The following is a 24,321-nucleotide window of genomic DNA, read 5'->3' as shown; positions in this document are numbered from 1 at the left end:
TGGGAAACCCTGCTGACAGAGTCATCAAAAAGAAGAAGAGACTGCTGTATGGCTTGGGGCTCAGACTGCTTGCCTGATTTGCAAGGGGGTGAGGTGAAAGACGGTTGGACATCGGCTGCAGGTGCCAACTGTGACCTTTCTGCAGTAGACTGGGTGGGAGACAATGTGAAGGAACTGGAGGCACTGTCAGCAGCAAACCAATCTACTATCGCCTCCACTTGTTCTGGCCTCATCACTTCTAGGGGCGTATGATGCCCTACCAAATACTGATGCAGGTTCTGTCGCCTACTCACACTTGAGGAAGGTGTTTCACTTGTGCGTGTAGCTGGCACAGATCGACCACGTCCTCTCCTTGCAACAGGAGCTCTACCAGCAGCACCACGACCCAGGCCACGGCCCTTATTTGACGGTCTCCTCATATTTCTGTAATTTAAGATCTTGCCCTAGAAAGGTTTTTATTGAATAGCGGAATAGGAAATATGATCCAAAAAAGTGTATGTATCTCGCACGTACAAAACCACACTAGGCCCCAATTACTATTGTTTCTACCCCTAAAAGGATGGATGAGGAGTAGGAGGAGTATGGAACAGACAGCACCCTCAAATCTTCAGAAGTATGAGATGAACCTCAAAAACTTGGAAAGGTGGATCTCACACGTACCGACACAGACTATCCCGCAATTCAATTGATCCTCAAAGGTTTTTATTGAATAGCGGAATAGGAAATATGATCAAAAAAAGTGTATGTATCTCGCACGTACACAACCACACTAGGCCCCAATTACTATTGTTTGTACCCCTAAAAGGATGGATGAGGAGTAGGAGGAGGAGTATGGAACAGGCAGCACCCTCAAATCTTCAGAAGTATGAGATGAACCCCAAAAACTTGGAAAGGTGGATCTCACACGTACCGACACAGACTATCACGCAATTTAATTGATCCCCAAAGAATTTAATTGAATAGCGGAATAGAAAATATGATCAAAAAGAAAGTGTATGTATCTCACACGTACACCACCACACTAGGCCCCAATTACTATTGTTTGTACCCCTAAAAGGATGGTTGAGCAGTAGGAGCAGGAGTATGGAACAGGCAGCACCCTCAAATCTTCCGAAGTATGAGATGAACCCCAAAAACTTGGAAAGGTGGATCTCACACGTACCGACACAGACTATCATGCAATTTAATTGATCCCCAAAGGTTTTAATTGAATAGCGGAATAGAAAATATGATCAAAAAGAAAGTGTATGTATCTCACACGTACACCACCACACTAGGCCCCAATTACTATTGTTTGTACTCCTAAAAGGATGGTTGAGCAGTAGGAGCAGGAGTATGGAACAGGCAGCACCCTCAAATCTTCAGAAGTATGAGATGAACCCCAAAAACTTGGAAAGGTGGATCTCACACGTACCGACACAGACTATCACGCAATTTAATTGATCCCCAAAGGTTTTAATTGAATAGCGGAATAGAAAATATGATCAAAAAGAAACTGTATGTATCTCACACGTACACCACCACACTAGGCCCCAATTACTATTGTTTGTACCCCTAAAAGGATGGTTGAGCAGTAGGAGGAGGAGTATGGAACAGGCAGCACCCTCAAATCTTCAGAAGTATGAGATGAACCCCAAAAACTTGGAAAGGTGGATCTCACACGTACCGACACAGACTATCACGCAATTTAATTGATCCCTAAAGGTTTTAATTGAATAGCGGAATAGAAAATATGATCAAAAAGAAAGTGTATGTATCTCGCACGTACACCACCACACTAGGCCCCAATTACTATTGTTTGTACCCCTAAAAGGATGGTTGAGCAGTAGGAGGAGGAGTATGGAACAGGCAGCACCCTCAAATCTTCAGAAGTATGAGATGAACCCCAAAAACTTGGAAAGGTGGATCTCACACGTACCGACACAGACTATCACGCAATTTAATTGATCCCCAAAGGTTTTAATTGAATAGCGGAATAGAAAATATGATCAAAAAGAAAGTGTATGTATCTCACACGTACACCACCACACTAGGCCCCAATTACTATTGTTTGTACCCCTAAAAGGATGGTTGAGCAGTAGGAGGAGGAGTATGGAACAGGCAGCACCCTCAAATCTTCAGAAGTATGAGATGAACCCCAAAAACTTGGAAAGGTGGATCTCACACGTACCGACACAGACTATCACGCAATTTAATTGATCCCTAAAGGTTTTAATTGAATAGCGGAATAGAAAATATGATCAAAAAGAAAGTGTATGTATCTCGCACGTACACCACCACACTAGGCCCCAATTACTATTGTTTGTACCCCTAAAAGGATGGTTGAGCAGTAGGAGGAGGAGTATGGAACAGGCAGCACCCTCAAATCTTCAGAAGTATGAGATGAACCCCAAAAACTTGGAAAGGTGGATCTCACACGTACCGACACAGACTATCACGCAATTTAATTGATCCCCAAAGGTTTTAATTGAATAGCGGAATAGAAAATATGATCAAAAAGAAAGTGTATGTATCTCACACGTACACCACCACACTAGGCCCCAATTACTATTGTTTGTACCCCTAAAAGGATGGTTGAGCAGTAGGAGCAGGAGTATGGAACAGGCAGCACCCTCAAATCTTCAGAAGTATGAGATGAACCCCAAAAACTTGGAAAGGTGGATCTCACACGTACCGACACAGACTATCACGCAATTTAATTGATCCCCAAAGGTTTTAATTGAATAGCGGAATAGAAAATATGATCAAAAAGAAAGTGTATGCATCTCGCACGTACACCACCACACTAGGCCCCAATTACTATTGTTTGTACCCCTAAAAGGATGGTTGAGGAGTAGGAGGAGGACTATGGAACAGGCAGCACCCTCAAATCTTCCGAAGTATGAGATGAACCCCAAAAACTTGGAAAGGTGGATCTCACACGTACCGACACAGACTATCACGCAATTTAATTGATCCCCAAAGGTTTTAATTGAATAGCGGAATAGAAAATATGATCAAAAAGAAAGTGTATGTATCTCACACGTACACCACCACACTAGGCCCCAATTACTATTGTTTGTACTCCTAAAAGGATGGTTGAGCAGTAGGAGCAGGAGTATGGAACAGGCAGCACCCTCAAATCTTCAGAAGTATGAGATGAACCCCAAAAACTTGGAAAGGTGGATCTCACACGTACCGACACAGACTATCACGCAATTTAATTGATCCCCAAAGGTTTTAATTGAATAGCGGAATAGAAAATATGATCAAAAAGAAAGTGTATGTATCTCACACGTACACCACCACACTAGGCCCCAATTACTATTGTTTGTACCCCTAAAAGGATGGTTGAGCAGTAGGAGGAGGAGTATGGAACAGGCAGCACCCTCAAATCTTCAGAAGTATGAGATGAACCCCAAAAACTTGGAAAGGTGGATCTCACACGTACCGACACAGACTATCACGCAATTTAATTGATCCCTAAAGGTTTTAATTGAATAGCGGAATAGAAAATATGATCAAAAAGAAAGTGTATGTATCTCGCACGTACACCACCACACTAGGCCCCAATTACTATTGTTTGTACCCCTAAAAGGATGGTTGAGCAGTAGGAGGAGGAGTATGGAACAGGCAGCACCCTCAAATCTTCAGAAGTATGAGATGAACCCCAAAAACTTGGAAAGGTGGATCTCACACGTACCGACACAGACTATCACGCAATTTAATTGATCCCCAAAGGTTTTAATTGAATAGCGGAATAGAAAATATGATCAAAAAGAAAGTGTATGTATCTCACACGTACACCACCACACTAGGCCCCAATTACTATTGTTTGTACCCCTAAAAGGATGGTTGAGCAGTAGGAGCAGGAGTATGGAACAGGCAGCACCCTCAAATCTTCAGAAGTATGAGATGAACCCCAAAAACTTGGAAAGGTGGATCTCACACGTACCGACACAGACTATCACGCAATTTAATTGATCCCCAAAGGTTTTAATTGAATAGCGGAATAGAAAATATGATCAAAAAGAAAGTGTATGTATCTCACACGTACACCACCACACTAGGCCCCAATTACTATTGTTTGTACCCCTAAAAGGATGGTTGAGCAGTAGGAGCAGGAGTATGGAACAGGCAGCACCCTCAAATCTTCAGAAGTATGAGATGAACCCCAAAAACTTGGAAAGGTGGATCTCACACGTACCGACACAGACTATCACGCAATTTAATTGATCCCCAAAGGATTTAATTGAATAGCGGAATAGAAAATATGATCAAAAAGAAAGTGTATGTATCTCACACGTACACCACCACACTAGGCCCCAATTACTATTGTTTGTACCCCTAAAAGGATGGTTGAGCAGTAGGAGGAGGAGTATGGAACAGGCAGCACCCTCAAATCTTCAGAAGTATGAGATTGTGTTCACTGTACCCCACAAAGATTGTGTTCACTGCACCTCAAAAAGGATTTTGTTCACTGCACCCCACAAAGATTGTGTTCACTGCACCCTAAAAGGATTTTGTTCACTGCACCCCAAAAAGATTGTGTTCACTGTACCCCCCAAAGATTGTGTTCACTGCACCCCACAAAGATTCTGTTCCCTGTACCCCACAAAGATTGTGTTCACTGCACCCCACAAAGGATTTTGTTCACTGCACCCCAAAAAGATTGTGTTCACTGCACCCCAAAAAGGATGTTGTTCACTGCACCCCAAAAAGGATTTTGTTCACTGCACCCCAAAAAGATTGTGTTCACTGCACCCCACAAAGATTGTGTTCACTGCACCCCACAAAGGATTTTGTTCACTGCACCCCAAAAAGATTGTTCACTGTACCCCCCAAAGATTGTGTTCACTGCACCCCACAAAGGATTTTGTTCACTGCACCCCAAAAAGATTGTGTTCACTGTACCCCCCAAAGATTGTGTTCACTGCACCCCACAAAGATTCTGTTCACTGTACCCCACAAAGATTGTGTTCACTGCACCCCACAAAGGATTTTTTTCACTGCACCCCAAAAAGATTGTGTTCACTGCACCCCAAAAAGGATTTTGTTCACTGCACCCCAAAAAGGATGTTGTTCACTGCACCCCAAAAATATTGTGTTCACTGCACCCCACAAAGATTCTGTTCCCTGTACCCCACAAAGATTGTGTTCACTGCACCCCACAAAGGATTTTGTTCACTGCACCCCAAAAAGATTGTGTTCACTGCACCCCAAAAAGGATGTTGTTCACTGCACCCCAAAAAGGATTTTGTTCACTGCACCCCAAAAAGATTGTGTTCACTGCACCCCACAAAGACTGTGTTCACTGCACCCCACAAAGGATTTTGTTCACTGCACCCCAAAAAGATTGTTCACTGTACCCCCCAAAGATTGTGTTCACTGCACCCCACAAAGGATTTTGTTCACTGCACCCCAAAAAGATTGTGTTCACTGTACCCCCCAAAGATTGTGTTCACTGCACCCCACAAAGGATTTTTTTCACTGCACCCCAAAAAGATTGTGTTCACTGCACCCCAAAAAGGATTTTGTTCACTGCACCCCAAAAAGGATGTTGTTCACTGCACCCCAAAAAGATTGTGTTCACTGCACCCCACAAAGATTCTGTTCCCTGTACCCCACAAAGATTGTGTTCACTGCACCCCACAAAGGATTTTGTTCACTGCACCCCAAAAAGATTGTGTTCACTGCACCCCAAAAAGGATGTTGTTCACTGCACCCCAAAAAGGATTTTGCTCACTGCACCCCAAAAAGATTGTGTTCACTGCACCCCACAAAGATTGTGTTCACTGCACCCCACAAAGGATTTTGTTCACTGCACCCCAAAAAGATTGTGTTCACTGTACCCCCCAAAGATTGTGTTCACTGCACCCCACAAAGGATTTTGTTCACTGCACCCCAAAAAGATTGTGTTCACTGTACCCCCCAAAGATTGTGTTCACTGCACCCCACAAAGATTCTGTTCACTGTACCCCACAAAGATTGTGTTCACTGCACCCCACAAAGGATTTTGTTCACTGCACCCCAAAAAGATTGTGTTCACTGCACCCCAAAAAGGATGTTGTTCACTGCACCCCAAAAAGGATTTTGTTCACTGCACCCCAAAAAGATTGTGTTAACTGCACCCCACAAAGGATTTTGTTCACTGCACCCCAAAAAGATTGTGTTCACTGCACCCCAAAAAGGATGTTGTTCACTGCACCCCAAAAAGGATTTTGTTCACTCCACCCCAAAAAGATTGTGTTCACTGCACCCCACAAAGATTGTGTTCACTGCACCCCACAAAGGATTTTGTTCACTGCACCCCAAAAAGATTTTGTTCACTGCACCCCAAAAAGGACGTTGTTCACTGCACCCCAAAAAGATTGTGTTCACTGCAGCTCACACACAGAAAAATGGATGTGGATCACTGACACCTGCCTATCTCCTATCCCACACCACACAGCAATATCGATTGTAGTTTGTAGAACACAGTTTCCCTAAAATTCAGCAGCAGCAGCCTCTCCCTAACAGGATTGAGAAGAGATCGTAGATCAGGATTGAGTGCAGAGTCACCCCACCCCCCACACAGCAATATCGATTGTAGTTTGTAGAAGACACTGACCCTATAATTCAGCAGACTCTATCCCTAAAATGCCTACAACTCGCCCTGCCTAAACACTCCGACCTGTCCCTCAATTCTATCCGGACACAAATGGTTTTTTCCTGCCTATCTTTCCCTAATCAGCAGCCAGCACGTTGATGTGTGCTCTGTCCCTGAGCTAAGCAGCATAATGACGCCGCTGCGGCTGCCTCGAACTTATAAAGACTTGGTCACATGCTTCAGACGGCCAATCACAGCTACTGAGACATTTGCAGGCATGGCTGGGATGGCTTAAGGCACACCAGTTAAACGATTGTTGATTGGCTGTTGAAAGCCCGCCATGAAAAGAGCGCCAAAGCATGCAAAACCCGGAAATAAAACGACCGAACACGGATTTTTACCCGAACATACAGTAAAGTGTCCGTGTCCGTGTTCGGGTACAAAAAATCCATTTATTCGGTACGAACACGAATAATACAGTCCGTGTTCGCTCAACACTATGTAGAAGCCTTTCTGTTTACTTTTGAAAGGATAGCGGAGCGAAAGGGATGGCCCCGTGACCAATGGACTGGCATAATTGCCCCCTTCCTTACCGGTGACCTGCAAAAGGCTTACTTTGATCTTCAGACGGAACACATCAAAGACTATGAGCGGCTGAAGGCTGAGATTCAGTGTTGTCTTGTCGCAAGTGGTCAATGGGGAAGAGCTCCCCATAGTTTTTCTCAGTAGGAAACTGACAGAGGCAGAGAGAAACTATGCTGTGGTGGAGCGGGAGTGTCTCGCCATCAAGTGGGCACTAGACTCCGACCATGCCCCGTTGACCTGGATGCGACAAAACAAGCAGACCAAAACTGAACTGCATATTCCAGATGAGGTCTTACTAATGATCTGTACGAGGCAAAAATAATATCTCTGTCTCTGGAGTCCATACCTCTGTTAATACAAGAAAGGACTTTGCTTGCTTTGGAAACCGCAGCTTGGCATTGCATGCTATTATTAAACTTATGAGCTACCAGAACACCCAGATCCTTCTCTGTTATGGATTCCCCCAGTTCTACACCTAGTATTTATGATGCATGCATATTCTTAGCCCCTAAGTGCATAACTTTACATTTATCAACATTAAACCTCATTTGCCACATAGTTGCCGAATGAAACAGTGCATTGAGGTCAGCTTGTAAGTTGGAGACATCCTGTAAAGAAGTTATTTCACTGCAAAGCTTGGTGTCATCTGCAAAGACTGAAATGGTACTTTTAATCCCAGACCCTATATCATTTATAAAGATATTAAAAAGTAAGGGTCCCAACACTGAACCTTGGGGTACACCACTGATAACTTTAGACATTTCAGAGTAAGAATCAGTAACCACTACTCTCTGAATTCTATCTTTAAGCCAATTTTCTATCCAATTACAAACCGATCTTTCCAAGCCAGTAGACTTTACCTTACATATTAGCCGTGTGTGGGGAACTGTGTCAAACGCCTTTGCAAAATCCAAGTATACTACATCCACAGCCACCCCCTGTCCAAGGTTTTACTTACCTCCTCATAAAAATAAATCATGTTTTTTTACAAATTATGTCTTTCATGAATCCATGCTGTCTGTTGCTTAAAATATTTTTTTCCAGCAAGAACTCATCTATGTGGTCTTTTATTAAACTCTCCAATATCTTCCTGACTATAGAAGTTAAACTAAAAGGTCTATAGTTACTTGGCAAAGACTTTGATCCCTTTTAAAATATAGGCACCACATTGGCCCTACACCAATCCAGTAATACTATTCCAGTCCTTAACGAGTCCCTAATAATTAGAAACAAAGGCTTAGAAATGACAGAACTCAATTCTTTTAGGATGCACGGGTGGATGCCATCTGGTACAGGTGCTTTATCCACCCTTATTTTGTCTAAATATTTCTGGACCATATTACTTTTGAGCCATTGTGGACCATTTGGGGCTGTGTCAATACTGTCCTCATTATGGTCATGAGCTCCCCCATGCTCCTTTGTATATACAGATCTGAAGAAAGTATTGTGTTCTGATCAGGGACATAAAGTACTGCAAATCATTGGAGAAAAATTGTAGGAGGGGGATAATTTTACATAATTTGTCATAATTTGCATGGTTTCGGGGAGGGCACTGGGTGTTGTCGCTGAAGGGAAGGAAGCGCATAATCATCTCATATTGGAAACAGGACATTATGGCAGAATAAATGGGCATGTGGTGTATGGGGTTGGTGGACCAATAGGCATGTCCTTCATTTTTTTTTTTTCTAAGCACCATGTTTATAGTGAGGCCCATAAACAATTTGAACTCCTCCACTCAAACTAATGGGCTGTCAGAATTAATAATTAATAATAATTAATAATATCTCGCTGTGCCTCCATTATGTCAGAATGTTGATACTGCTCTGACTAGAACAGTATCTATTTATGGTTAATAATAAGCAAAGATCTGTGTGAAAGGAGAATCTCAACTTATTCCATAAATCAATATGTAGTGAGTTCTTTTTATTGATTAATTTCTTTTTAAAAGCATATACCAATCTTAGTGAAAACAGTTTACAGTATGGAATATATATAAGAATATTTTATTCACCAGACGTGTAATCACAATAAATGATCAAACTTGAGATGACACAAAAAGATAACTTTACAAAAATACGAACTTCAAATAATAAATGCAATGTGATTTGTAGCTCAATAATGAAAGTGAAACTGAAACAAAGTTAAAGTGAAATGAAAGCAAGATTACCATTTCCCCAGATGTAGTATAAACCATATTTAACCGCTTGCCGCCCGCCCGCCGTCATATGACGGCGGAGCGGAGCGACCATTATCCTGGGCCGCCGGCATATGACGGCGGCACTTTAAGCAGGGCAGGCGCGCGATCGCGTGCGCGCCGCCCTGCACTGCCGGTGTCGGGGTGTCCCCGGGACACCCCCCGTCACCGGCAGGGGGGAAACAGCCAATGGGCGTGGCTGTTTCCCACGTGATCGGCTGTGTTCCAATGACACAGCCGATCACAATGAAGGCGCCCACAAGATGACCGCGCATGCGCGATCGGGAGCGCGCAGCGCGGTCATGTCGGTGGCACTGTGTTCCGTAGGAACACAGCTGTCACCGGCGGTAGTAAACAGTCACTGACAGTGACTGTTTACTATGTGATCGGCTGTGAATCCATTCACAGCCGATCAGAAAATGTAAACAAAGAGCAGTAACTCAGTGTTACTAGCTCTTCTCTCCTCATACAGTTTCCAGTATGAGGGGAGAAGAGCTAGAAATAGTGAGTTACTGCTCTGTACACATGTCACAAAGTAAAAATCACACTAATAAAGGTCCCCACACTGTCCTCAGCCCCCCCCCAATGTCCCCTGTCACCCAACAGTCACCTCATCAGTGCCCAGAAATTGACACACAATGTTCACATGTGAGCGCAGCGATCGCAGGCAGAATCACTGCGATTCTGCCCGCGATCCGGAAATCATTGCAAATTCCGGGACGCCTGTGCGTTGCCCCTGATTTGCAATAGCACCCCAAACGCTGTGCGATGTTGCCGCCATTTCTGCCTGCCGAATCGCGGTAACATCGCGCAAACATCGCATGACGCCCAAAAAAGGTACAAGAGTTTCTTTGGAGCGTCATGCGTTGTTTGCGCGATGTTACCGCAATTCGGCAGGCGGAAATCGCAGCAACATCGCACAGCATTTGGGGTGCTATTGCAAATCACGGGCAACGCACAGGCGCCCCGCTATTTGCAATGATTTCCGGATCGCGGGCAGAATCGCAGTGATTCTGCCCACGATCGCTGCGCTCACATGTGAACGTAGCCTAAAGTTCACCGGTCACCAGAGACTGCCATCAGTACCGCCGTGCACCATCGCCCGTCACCTGTTACCCATCAGTGACCATCGCCCGTCACCTGTCACCCATCAGTGACCATCGCCCGTCACCCCATCAATCACCGTCACCTGTCACCCCATCAGTCATCGTCACCTGTCACCCCATCAGTCATCGTCACTTGACACCCCATCAGTGATCGTCACTTGACACCCCATCAGTGATCGTCACTTGTCACCCCATCAATCATCGTCACATGTCACCCCGTCAGTGATTGTCATCTGTCACCCCATCAATCATCGTCACCTGTCACCCCATCAATCATCGTCACCTGTCACCTCATCAATCATCATCACCTGTCACCTCATCAATCATCGTCACCTGTCACCCCATCAGTCATTGTCACCTGTCACCCCATCAGTCATTGTCACCTGTCACCCCATCAGTCATCGTCACCTGTCACCCCGTCAGTCATCGTCACCTGTCACCCCGTCAGTCATCGGCACCTGTTTGCCATATACATGCAATCACTTACTGACCGCCTAACGACTATATGCGTTGGCCATTAAAAGCTAAATACTGGGGTTATGGCAGCAGATAGCCCCCATAACCCCGGTATTTTTTGAAACGGCGGGCGGTCGGCTTTCAGATAAGGGTGGTCCCAGTGGCGGATTCGCCGCGGAATTACCCTTACGGTGCAGGGGAAGAGGTGCCCCCCCCCCCTCCTGCCGCGTCCCAGACGTTTTCCCAGCTTACTGGACCCACCGGCAGCGGGGAAAACTATCCGGTCCCGGATCCTCAGAGACAGGAAGTCGAGTGAGGGCAAAATGGCCCTCATTCAACTCTATGGTCTTGGAGGACCGGAGCTACGTCAAAAGACGTTGCCTAGCAACCGGTTTAAAGGGCCGCTTTTTTTTTTTGCTTTTTTTTTTTTTCCTCTTTCAACAATTTTTTTTTTTTTTTCTTTTTTAGTGTAGTTGTGAGGTGTGAGGTCTTTTTGACCCCAGATCTCACAATAAAGAGGACCTGTCATGCCTATTTCTATTACAAGGGATGTTTACATTCCTTGTAATAGGAATAAAAATGATCAAAACATTTTTTTTTTTTAAACTGTGTAAAAATAAAAAAATAATAAATAAAATAAATAGGGAAAAAAAAAAAAAAAAAAATTAAAGCGCCCTGTCCCCGTTAGCTCGCGCGCAGAAGCAAACGCATACGCAAGTCCCGCCCACATATGTAAACGGTGTTCAAACCATACATGTGAGGTATCGCCGCGATCGTTAGAGCGAGTGCAATAATTTGAGCCCTAGACCTCCTCTGTAACTCTAAGCTAGTAGCCTGCAGAAATTTTTAAAATGTTGCCTATGGGGATTTTTAAGTACCAATGTTTGGCACCATTCTGTGAGCATGCGCAATTTTGAAGCATGGCATGTTTGGTATCTAATTACTCGACGTAACATTATCTTTCACATTATGGAAAAAAATTGGGCTAAATTTACTGTTTTCTTATTTTTTAGTTCAAAAAAGTGAATTTTTTTCAAAAAAATCGCATTTGGAAGACTGCTGCGCAAATATGGTGTGATAAAAAATATTGCAACGATCTCCATTTTATTCTCTAGGGTCTCTGCTAAAAAAAAATATATAATGTTTGGGGGTTCAAAGTAGTTTTCTAGCAAAAAAAATGATTTTAGCTTGTAAACACAAAGTGTCAAAAATAGGCCCAGTCTTAAAGTGGATAAATGGACAACTTTGTGTAAAGCGCTACTTGGATGTGAGGCCTATGTATGTGGCCAGGCTGTGAAAAAGTGTTACACATGTGGTATCGCCATACTCAGGAGGAATAGCAGAATGTATTTTGGGGTGCAAGTTTTGCTATGTACATGCGATGTGTTAGAAATATTGCATAAATGGACAGCTTTGTGTAAAAAAAAATGTGTTTTCATTTTCTTTCCACATTTTCCAAAAACTTGTGGAAAAAAATGACATATTCAAAAGACTCATTATGCCTCAAAAATTATACGTTGGGCTGTTTGCTTTCCAAAATTGGGTCATTTTATGGGGGTTTCCATTGTCCTGGTGCTCCAGGGCCTTCAAAAGTGCGATAGGTTGTCAGGAAATGATATGTGTAATTTGTGCTCCTAGAATGCCGGACGCTGCTACTTGGATGTTAGGCCTCTGTATGTGGCCAGGCTGTGAAAAAGTCTCACACATGTGGTATCGCCATACTCAGGAGGAGTAGTAGAATGTGTTTTGGGGTGTAGTTGCAAGTATACATGTGCTGTGTGAGAGAAATAACCTGTTAATACGGCAATTTGTAAAAAAAATAAAATAAAAAAAAATAAATCTTCATTTTGCAAAGCATTGTGGGAAAAAATTACAACTTCAAAAAACTCATCATGCCCCTTATTAAATACCTTGGAATGTCTACTTTCCAAAAAGGGGTCATTTGGGGGGTATTTGTACTTTCCTGACCTTTTAGTGTCTCAAGAAATGAGATAGGCCTTCAGTACATCAGGTGTGATCAAGTGTGATCAATTTTCAATGATTCGCACCATAGCTTGTGGACTCTATAACTTTCACAAAGACCAAATAATATACACTTATTTGGGTTTTTTTTTTACCAAAGATAAGTAGCAGTATAAATTTTGGCCAAAATTTGTGAAGAAAAATTACTAATTTGCAAAATTATATGACAGAAACAAAGAAAAATGTGTTTTTTCACGATATTTTCAGTCTTTTTTTATTTATAGCACAAAAAATAAAAAACCCAGTATTGATCAAATACCATCAAAAGAAAGCTCTATTTGTGTGAAAAAAAGGACACAATTTTTGTATGGGTACAGTGTTGCATGACTGAGTAATTCTCAGTCAAAGTGTGAGAGCACTGAAAGCTGAAAATCGGTCTGGGCAGGAAGGGGGTGAAAGTGCACTGTAGGCAAGTGGTTAAAGGTTCTATACAATCAGACCACAATTGTCTGCGAATCACATGGCCGAAAGTCATTCCACTGCAGATGAAGTGAGAATAAGCCATGCAAAACGGAAGACGTAAAATCGCAAATAATGCGCTTAATCTGATATTAATAAAAATGTTATAAAAACAAAAATCCTCTCTTTAGAGAAAAATCTACATATGGTTTATACGGCTGGGATTGTACTCTCGTTACCCCTTAAATATGAAATGTAAAGCATTTCAGGAAGTACATAAACAATATTGAATAATAATCAAATAAACAGCAAGGCATATTTACCATATTTAAGATGGCCGCTAGCTTAGAATAGTAGTTACCAAGTTCCTTAAGATGGCTGCATTTCCAAGATGGTGGCCAATTAGGGAGGAGCTTTGTTTGGCGTCCCTCAAAGGTTCAGATACATGATGGATTGAAAGGAAGTCTGTGTAGATGAGTCTGTGCATAGCTGTTAGTAGTGTGTATGTTGTAAGTGTGATGTATATTGGGCAAAATGTGATGTGTCATGTGTCTCTCTCATCTGGGCTTTTATATGATATAGACAAAGGACTATTAAAATTACCATAAGTTAAACCCAGAGGGAGTGACATTATCCCCATTGGCTAGAACATCTTATTCATTAACTGGTGATGTCATAGGGTGACACCTCTTGGTCAACCAGTATATTAAAATTAAATAAAGATTTCTCCATTTAAAACTATTATAACACAACAAAAATGTAACCATGCTTTCATCTACTAAATGTCCATTTAATCCATTTACTATCCACCAGGTATCTGAATAAGGAATTAATCTTGATAACACCATTCTAATATTTAATATATCTTATTTAAAATATATTAGATTTTACTTTTTATCCCAAGACTTCAATTACCGTAGTCAGCAAAAATGGCAGTATTATATTACACTTAGGTTCAGCATACAGCAATATTTATCTTCAAATAAACTTCGAACCTTTATATTGACCAATAGCTTACACCCCACACTTTCTAGAGTCTAGCAAGGTCAAATAAAATTTTATGATGCTTTCTACATCTTACAATTTACAAATGTTTACTGAAGCTTGTCCTGACATACAGAGATGATTCATCAAAATCAGTAAAGTTAGAAGTTAGCAACATATGAAACAATTGTAATATATAACAATTTTCTACATATCTATGTATGCTAGTTATATATTTCATTGTTAATATTATGTTACATATAAGATATAACATATCTGTAAATCCTATTTTTAAGTGGGTTTAAGCGTAAGAAATACTGACTAATTTTATGATCCCATACAAACAGGATTACCTTGGTATAGCGTCAGCTAGTCTTTGTCTTAAAGAAAGTCAACAGACTATTTATTACCTTAGCTTACGTCAACACAACATGTCTGTTGAAACTTTAAAACATCTCCTGAAAAGACACATTTAGCCGAAAAGGAGGTTTGAACTTTTAGTGGCCTTTAACAAAATGCACGTCACTGCTAATTCTATACAGATCAAAATATGACATTTCATTTCTATTTGTGAAATTAACTTCCCCAAATAACCCTGACATATCCCCCCCTTCTTCCCAGTAGTTTGGTGATCAACCTTAACTAACTGGGAGGAAGTTTCATTAAAAGGAAAATGTCCTGTAATCTTTTCTAAGAGAGTAGTTCATATTGGGGATTGTTCATTATAACTTTCAAGCAAAGCGATGAAAATGAAAAAGCAGTTCCAAGTGTCAGTTCGTAGCGACTTTGCTATTGTTAGCTATGTCACAACTGTTCCTTGTTAGTCTTTTGAATTTCGATCTCTTAGTAAAGAAACTCAAATTTCCTTGAAATCTCCAACTTTAGCTTGCAAAGTTTTGTAGATATAGAAATGAACTACTGCGATGGTATTAGCAATTACCATTCAAAACGCAGTAAAACAATGTTGGCAAACAGGAATCCGAGAAACCTCCTTGAACGTGGATTGAACAATGAATGGTCTCAGCATGGTCTAGAGCAGTGGTCCTCAACCCTGGCCTACAGGGCCCACTAACAGGCCAGATTTTAGGTATTACCTTACAGAGATGCAGACTAGAGTACTGCAATCACTGAGCAGCAAATGATATCACCTGGGATGTATTTCAGTTATCTTGAAAATCTGGCCGGTTAGTAGGCCCTGTAGGCCAGGGTTGAGGACCACTGGTCTAGAGTGTCATACACCCAGACTGAGTTTTGCTCACATGTGCAATGCACCATCCTCACATTTCCTTCAACTGAAAACAGGAGGTAGTGCGATTCATCTTAATGGATTTCCTCGGATCAAATGCACAAAGATCTTTTAAAACAAATCTTCCTCTCCGTCAACAAGAATCTTGGGCGTCTCGCAGCAGGATTCCTGAAGAGGTACTTGATTCAATGAGGGGTTCCGTCCTGAGCTGGGCTCCAAGGAGTAAGATGACCCATCCAATTGCCGCGTTTATGGTAAACATCATCGTCTGTACCAATCACGATCTGGCATGGAAGGTTAATCTCCCTCTATTGGATGAAATATACAGTATGAATATATATTCTCATCAATTGACATTTCAATGTGAGGTTGGTAATCTAAGCTTTCTCAGAGTTCTCCTTTATTCCATTGTGGGATCAGTCTTTTATCTGACCACCATGGAATGTGAGACTAACTTCTGGGGCTCATTAACATGGGGAAGTATTTATCACCATGGATACCACCCATTGAATAATTTACAATGATGCAATATTTTGTTAAAATTTACCTACTACTTAGGAGAAAAAAATATATATAATATCTCCCCCCCTTTGGGGCATCAATACAATATTATTGTATGCAACAAAACTACCTGGCATTGAGGATTCCTTCTTGGTTACCGTATACAACCTTTAACCTCTTGACTTCATTGCGTCATTAGGGTTTGATCCTCCAAGGTATCATTGTCATTGGCAATTTTTTTGAAATGTGCCCGCTTTGAGTGACCTGTTTGAGTCAGAGGGATGAAGTGACCACTGAAAAATAGGAGGGTAGTTAGTATCTAACGACCAAGATCCCCCCTGGCAGAGATTTCAGGATCCTCAATACTGTGACCTGGGGATAAAATGGTGTTAGAACCTCTGTCTCCTATGCCTTTATTCAGTGTGTCCCTCTGATCCCTTGCTATTTGGGCATTTAAGGATTTTGTGGCCTTTGGCTGGCCACAGGTTTTGTTCCTAAAGAGGAATTATTTTAATTCTGGGCTGCAGCACCCTGAGTGACCCAAGCGATCATCCGATCCAACTTGGCATCTACTCTGCTGAAAACTTTTTCAGAATTGGATTATTGGCTCCGCCTCCTGCGGTGCCTATGTCTCTCGGGTTCAGAAAGATTGGACAGATCCCCATCAGAACCGCTTGTTGGGTTCTGGCGTGGAGTCTGGACCTTAATGTCTCTTGATCTTCCCGAGGATTTTGGGGAACCCTAAGATGGGGCAAATTCCTATTTATTTGTGGGTGTCCCCCCTTTTGTTAAGGATATTGGCATAGCTAGGTTTCCATCCTCAAGGGTAAATTGGGCTCTTTAGGGATACTCCCTAGAGATTCTTTTTAACCTTGGTCCCTGTCCCCTTGGAGGGAAATCCTAAAATGGCCTCTGTTCCCCCCTCCTAATTGGTCGGGTGTCCGGTGTCCTCCGTGAGGTATCCGGTATAAAATCTTGCTCCTTTTTATTTATTTATTTTTTTCAGTATGAGGGTTTGAGGAGAAAGGTGTGTTTCTGCCACAATTTTGATGACAGGCTCACGTCTTTCTTTGTATTCACTGGTCTGTTGGATGGAGTACAAATTGTCTCTCTTTTTTACCAACTATTCCAGTGAACACCCCAACTTGTAGTCCCTTGCCAAACTTATTTTAATGTACGTAGGCAATGCCTCAAAGCACAGGGATTTAAATTCTGAGTGGTTGTACTCAGGCTCCTTCATTGAAGGGTGTTAGGCACTTTTGAGTACACCAAAATTCAGTGGGGCTTTGGTGCTGTGTACATTTAGATTTATAGATAGCAGCTCTAGCAGCAGTAAGGTTTTTTTTTTTTTTTTGTGTGGGCCAACTTTTAAATTACATCCTTGAAGCACAACACAGGCTGTTTTCATAGGCCTCAGGATGATTAGTAATGTCTAAGGACCCTTTCTTAACCAAAATCGGGACAGTACTCTTTTTTTAAAACATTTATGTTCTGGAGGTGTATGGTATCTTTTTAGGGGTGCTAGTCTTTTTGCAGTGACCTGATATGACTCATACCTATTTATGCATGGCTGCCCAATTTCTGCCCTCCTATATTAGGAATATGGCTGGGGTAGGACGTGGACTTCTACCCGACTCTCCCCCCCTTGTCTGGGTCATAACCATCAGACTGGGAGTCATATCTGGGTCTATTTAAATATTTAATTTTATTTATAATGCAGGACTGATAAGCATTACCCTTATACATAAACACCATGACCTTTTGGAACTCTCCTATTTATGTACTAATGAGCTCCTGTCCTGACTGGAACTGTTACACTTTTTTATTTTATTTATTTTTAAATTTTCCACTGCTGGTTACTCGGCAACTTTTTGTTTTTCCACTGCTGGTTAATCAGCAACGTTTGCTAGAAAACATTTTTCCTTGCTTAAACACTTCCTACTTATTGCATTAATCGTTTACATTGCTCTTACAAATGTTTGCTTTCATTACAGCTCTCTTGATAAGACTTCTGCCACAGTTCTACTTCATTTGCAGTTTCACGCTACATTCTCTTTACTGATGTGTCCCAATAGAGGTTACTTTCACCTGCTCAAGGAGGTTCCTTATCTCACTTCCTTTTATTTGGCGTGGAGATTAGAACTTTACTAAATTCCTTTTTGCTGAGCCTTATGGTGCAGTTCCTCACAGAGATACAGTAAGATTGACAATGATTCTAAAAGTATGTGATCACGCTTCCTGACGTCTTTGGTGTTAGATAAGCTATTGGTGAGTTCATACAGCGGGTTATCCTCTAACCACGTCAGGTGCCCATATTTGGCCCGACTTTTTCTGAGGATTTTGGTATGACTCCAACCAGCCTTTACATATTCCACCATTTCAGACTCAGAGAGGTGTCTCTACATATTCTAGATCTGTGCCGAATCTACTGGGGCTGTGGGATTAACATCTTGCCAGAGTTGGCAGCGTTGACTTTACCTTCTGTAGACATTTTTAAGGCATTTCTATCAACATCACAATCAATAAAACATTTTAAAAAAAAATTTTTTTTTTTGAAGTTATGAATTATGTCATCATGATCATAATTATGATTGGCATATGTAAGATATTAATAATATCCCAGCAGTGCCTCCATTATGTCAGAATTAATAATTAATAATAATTAATAATATCTCAGCAGTGCCTCCATTATGTCAGAATTAATAATTAATAATAATTAATAATATCTCGCTGTGCCTCCATTATGTCAGAATGTTGATACTGCTCTGACTATAACAGTATCTATTTATGGTTAATAATAAGCAAAGATCTGTGTGAAAGGAGAATCTCAACTTATTCCATAAATCAATATGTAGCGAGTTCTTTTTATTGATTAATTTCTTTTTAAAAGCATATACCAATCTTAGTGAAAACAGTCTACAGTATGGAATATATATAAGAATATTTTATTCACCAGACGTGTAATCACAATAAATGATCAAACTTGAGATGACACAAAAAGATAACTTTACAAAAATACGAACTTCAAATAATAAATGCAATGTGATTTGTAGCTCAATAATGAAAGTGAAACTGAAACAAAGTGAAATGAAAGCAAGACTACCATTTCCCCAGATGTAGTATAAACCATATTTAAAGGTTCTATACAATCAGACCACAATTGTCTGCGAATCACATGGCCGAAAGTCATTCCACTGCAGATGAAGTGAGAATAAGCCATGCAAAACGGAAGACGTAAAATCGCAAATAATGCGCTTAATCTGATATTAATAAAAATGTTATAAAAACAAAAATCATCTCTTTAGAGAAAAATCTACATATGGTTTATACGGCTGGGATTGTACTCTCATTACCCCTTAAATATGAAATGTAAAACATTTCAGGAAGTACATAAACAATATTGAATAATAATCAAATAAACAGCAAGGCATATTTACCATATTTAAGATGGCCGCTAGCTTAGAATAGTAGTTACCAAGTTCCTTAAGATGGCTGCATTTCCAAGATGGTGGCCAATTAGGGAGGAGCTTCGTTTGGCGTCCCTCAAAGGTTCAGATACATGATGGATTGAAAGGAAGTCTGTGTAGAGGAGTCTGTGCATAGCTGTTAGTAGTGTGTATGTTGTAAGTGTGATGTATATTGGGCAAAATGTGATGTGTCATGTGTCTCTCTCATCTGGGCTTTTATATGGTATAGACAAAGGACTATTAAAATTACCATAAGTTAAACCCAGAGGGAGTGACATTATCCCCATTGGCTAGAACATCTTATTAATTAACTGGTGATGTCATAGGGTGACACCTCTTGGTCAACCAGTATATTAAAATTAAATAAAGATTTCTCCATTTAAAACTATTATAACACAACAAAAATGTAACCATGCTTTCATCTACTAAATGTCCATTTAATCCATTTACTATCCACCAGGTATCTGAATAAGGAATTAATCTTGATAACACCATTCTAATATTTAATATATCTTATTTAAAATATATTTGATTTTACTTTTTAACCCAAGACTTCAATTACCGTAGTCAGCAAAAATGGCAGTATTATATTGCACTTAGGTTCAGCATACAGCAATATTTATCTTCAAATAAACTTCGAACCTTTATTTTGACCAATAGCTTACACCCCAGACTTTCTAGAGTCTAGCAAGGTCAAATAAAATTTTATGATGCTTTCTACATCTTACAATTTACAAATGTTTACTGAAGCTTGTCCTGACATACAGAGATGATTCATCAAAATCAGTAAAGTTAGAAGTTAGCAACATATGAAACAATTGTAATATATAACAATTTTCTACATATCTATGTATGCTAGTTATATATTTCATTGTTAATATTATGTTACATATAAGATATAAAGTATTTGTAAATCCTATTTTTAAATGGGTTTAAGCGTAAGAAATACTGACTAATTTTATGATCCCATACAAAAAGGATTACCTTGGTATAGCGTCAGCTAGTCTTTGTCTTAAAGAAAGTCAACAGACTATTTATTACCTTAGCTTAGGTCAACACAACATGTCTGTTGAAACTTTAAAACATCTCCTGAAAAGACACATTTAGCCGAAAAGGAGGTTTGAACTTTTAGTGGCCTTTAACAAAATGGACGTCACTGCTAATTCTATACAGATCAAAATATGACATTTCATTTCTATTTGTGAAATTAACTTCCCCAAATAACCCTGACAGGGCATAGGATGATTGGGGGTTGTTTGCAATATACTGCTGGGCATAGAGATTGGTCTGGTCCACCATAAATTGCAGCAAAGTATTGGGAAAAAATAAAGAAAATCAATTTCTGAGAAATTCTCAGGATTGGCCTGCACACCTGGCTGTGCAGTGAAAGGGGGATGCTTGCTGATCCTGAGTTGGAAGGCAGCCATGTTGGGTTGGCAAGAGCATCTGGGTGGTATGTAGTGGCCCTGACTCTTGGGGGATGTGACACTCCAATGGCGGTAGTTATGGGATTTGAAATTCCTGCGCTGGTACTTGGGGTTGTGACTGCAGTGCTGGTGCTTGGCATTTGATCCTGGGGTGTATATCGCTGGTGGCAGTGTTGGTACTGGGCCTAGGCATTTGATCCTGGAGTCTGTTGCTGGTGGCTGCCTCATTTCCTTTTAGGAGGGACCCATTCTTCCTCCAGATCCATCGCCGATCCTCTACTATTAATTGGTTTAAATTCGTATTTGGATTCAGAATCGGAATCTGATGAGAATTCCCCACTGCTCTCATTAGTCATGGAGAAGATCTGAAACGCCTCCTTACTGCTGTACACTTTTTTGGACATAATGGTGGTTGTGATGGGCTATGTGACGGGGGACAGATGACTGTTAATGGTCACTGATGGGTGGCAGGTGATGGTCACTGATGGGTGTCTGATAAGTGACAGGTAACGGTCACTGATGGGCGACAGGTGATGATCACTGATGGGTGACAGGTTACGATCACTGATGGGTGATTGATGAGCGACTGATAATGGTCACTGATAGGTGACAGGCGACGGTCACTGATGGGTGTCTGATGGGTGACAGGTGACGGTCACTAATGGGTGACAGGTGACAGTCACTGATGGGGTGACAGGTGACGGTCACTGATGGGGTGACATGTGACGGTCACGATGGGTGATAGGTGACAGGCGATGGCCACCAATGGGTGACAGGTGCACCGCTGACAGTACTGACGTCAGTCTCTGATGGTGACAGGTGCACTTTATGGGCACTGATGGTTGACACTTACACTTTATGGGCACTGATGTGGTGACTGTTGGGTGTTGGGTAACTCATCTCAACAGGAAGGTTCAGAGATTCGTAGCAAGATCTCGAGACCAATTGACAGGCACAGCAGATGCTCTGGTGGCCCCCTGGGGTCAGTATCATCTAATTTATGCCTTTTCTCTGTTACAGCTCCTGCCAAGACTTCTGCGCAGGATCGAGGCAGAGGAGATTCCAGTGATCCTGGTGGCTCCAGACTGGCCTCACTGTTCTTGGTACGTGAAATTGGTAAGACTGGTCGCCGACGCTCCTTGGCGGCTCCCTCTCAGAGAAGATCTGTGTTCTCAAGGTCCAATCTTCCATCCTGAATTACAGTCGCTGGCTTTAACATCCTGGCTATTGAAAGCCAGGTACTGAGGGATAGAAGATTGTCAGATTCGGTGATTCCTACTCTGTTAAGAGCAAGAAAATGTAATTCTTGCAAGATCTATTTTCGGGTTTGGAAGGCATAAATTACTTGGTGTGAAGCTCGGGGTGTCTCCCCCTGTGCCTTCTCGATATAATGTCTGCTGGAATTTCTACAAGAGGGTCTAGAAAAGCGCTTAGCTCTGGGCACCATTAAGGGCCAGATTTCTGCATTGGCCAGATTTCTGCATTCCAACGCCCGTTAGCCTCGAATTCCTTGGTTCACACTTTTGTGCAAGGAGTTCGCCATATGGCCCCTCCTGTGAGGTCTCCGGTGTCCACATGGGATTATAATTTGGTGTTATCTGTTCTTCAAAAAGCCATTTTTGAGAATATTTGCGAGATTCCTTTATTGACTCTCTCACAGAAGGCAATTAATTCGGCACGCAGGGTTTCTGAATTGGCTGCGTTGTCCTTTTGGTCACCATATCTGGTGGTTCACAGGGACCAGGTGGTTCTTCGTCACCTGTCATTCATTTCTTCCTAAGTTCGCCTCGGGCTTCAATTTGAATGAGGACATTGTGCTGCCTTCGCTGTATCCTAAGCCAAAACATCCTAAAGAGATTGCCTTACATTCCTTGGATGTGTACCTGGAGGCGACTGAAACAATTTGTGAATCAGATTCATTATTTGTACTTACAGATGGACCCAGTAAGGCGCAGGCTGCGTCTGCTGTATCTATTTCCAGGTGGATCAGGCAGATGGTGGTGCTGTAACGCTCCTGCGTTTCTTATATGGTGTGGATTTTCAGCTGCAGAAATAGTTCCACGTCAGTAGTCATGTAAGAGATATGCTGAGATACCATTCCCAACCTCAATGACTCATCATGTGTGGAAGGTCTTATTTCAGCCAGTAAATACACACAATTAGCAAGCTGGTTCCTAGAGTGACTTTATGTATGTGGTAACACAATGATGAAGGTTGAGGGATAGGTTGAGTGGAGGTGATAGGTGATAGACACTTGAAGGTGAGACAGTAGCAGATGGATGCAGGAAGGTTTAGCAATGTTGTATGATAGCAGATGATAGAATAGCAGGTGGACATACAAAAGAGATCAACCCAGTGCAGAAAAGTAGCAGTAGTCTCAAGAGCTAGCAATCTAGTTTATGCAGATGTAATAAACAGTCTTTACTATGCAGAGCTAGATAGTGTAAGCTTAGTATAAGTTTATAGAGAATTCCCCTGCGGGGTACTTAGCACTATTAGCGATACAGCCGAAGGGTGGTTCAGGAGAGGCGGATGATCCAGTAGCGGGATACAGGGATCAGCGCAGCGAGGTTCCGTCAGCGAAGTAAGCTTGCAAGCATGGAAGCTTCAAGCAAGGTTAGCATCCAGATAAGGGTGTTTGAACGAACACATGTGAGTGAGAACCGACGCCTTAAATAGCCATCTAGTCCGGCGCTGAGTGATGACAGCTCCAGACTTAAAGGTGTATGCGCACCTTTCCAAAAGTAAATGGTAGGGCGCATACACTTGTGGAAAGTGTAATTTAGGGTACCAAAGGTACCGGAACATTACAGGTGCAGGCCTATTCCATTAAAGGTCAGGCCCCTCCTTTCCCTGTCAAGGCGCATTCTACAAGGGCACTAAGTGCTTTCTGGGCTTTCCATTATGAGGCGTCAGTGGTCCAAGTGTGCAAGGCGGCCACCTGGTCGTCTGTGCATATGTTCACCAAGTTTTACAAGGTGGACGTCCTGGCACCTGCGGATGCTGCTTTCAGCCGCAAAGTTATGCAAGCCGCTGTTGTGGAGGCTGCGGCCTCTTGACCGTGTGTTATTTCTGGTTGGTGAGCCCCAGTTGTTCCTGGTTGGGCTTCCTATAGACTGGTTGGCTATTTTTTTCTGTTAGCTGTTTTTTTGCTAACAGTTTGCTGTGTGCCCACCCCTTATGATGACACTGCTTTGGGACATCCCAACAGTCAGTGAAGATATGAAGCTGTATCCGTCAATGAACGAAAGAGAAAACTGGATTACCATAAAATCCTTTTCTCTGATGTTCATTGACGGACACAGGAACCACCCCTCTGTGGAGTTGGGTTATGTATTCTTCTGACACTGCCTGTTACAAAACTGA

Source organism: Pelophylax lessonae, assembly GCF_965119305.1.
Source record: "Pelophylax lessonae genome assembly, chromosome: 12".
In the NCBI taxonomy this organism is placed as follows: domain Eukaryota; kingdom Metazoa; phylum Chordata; class Amphibia; order Anura; family Ranidae; genus Pelophylax; species Pelophylax lessonae.
The sequence above is the reverse complement of the archived record's forward strand: the minus strand, read 5'-3'. Positions refer to the sequence as shown.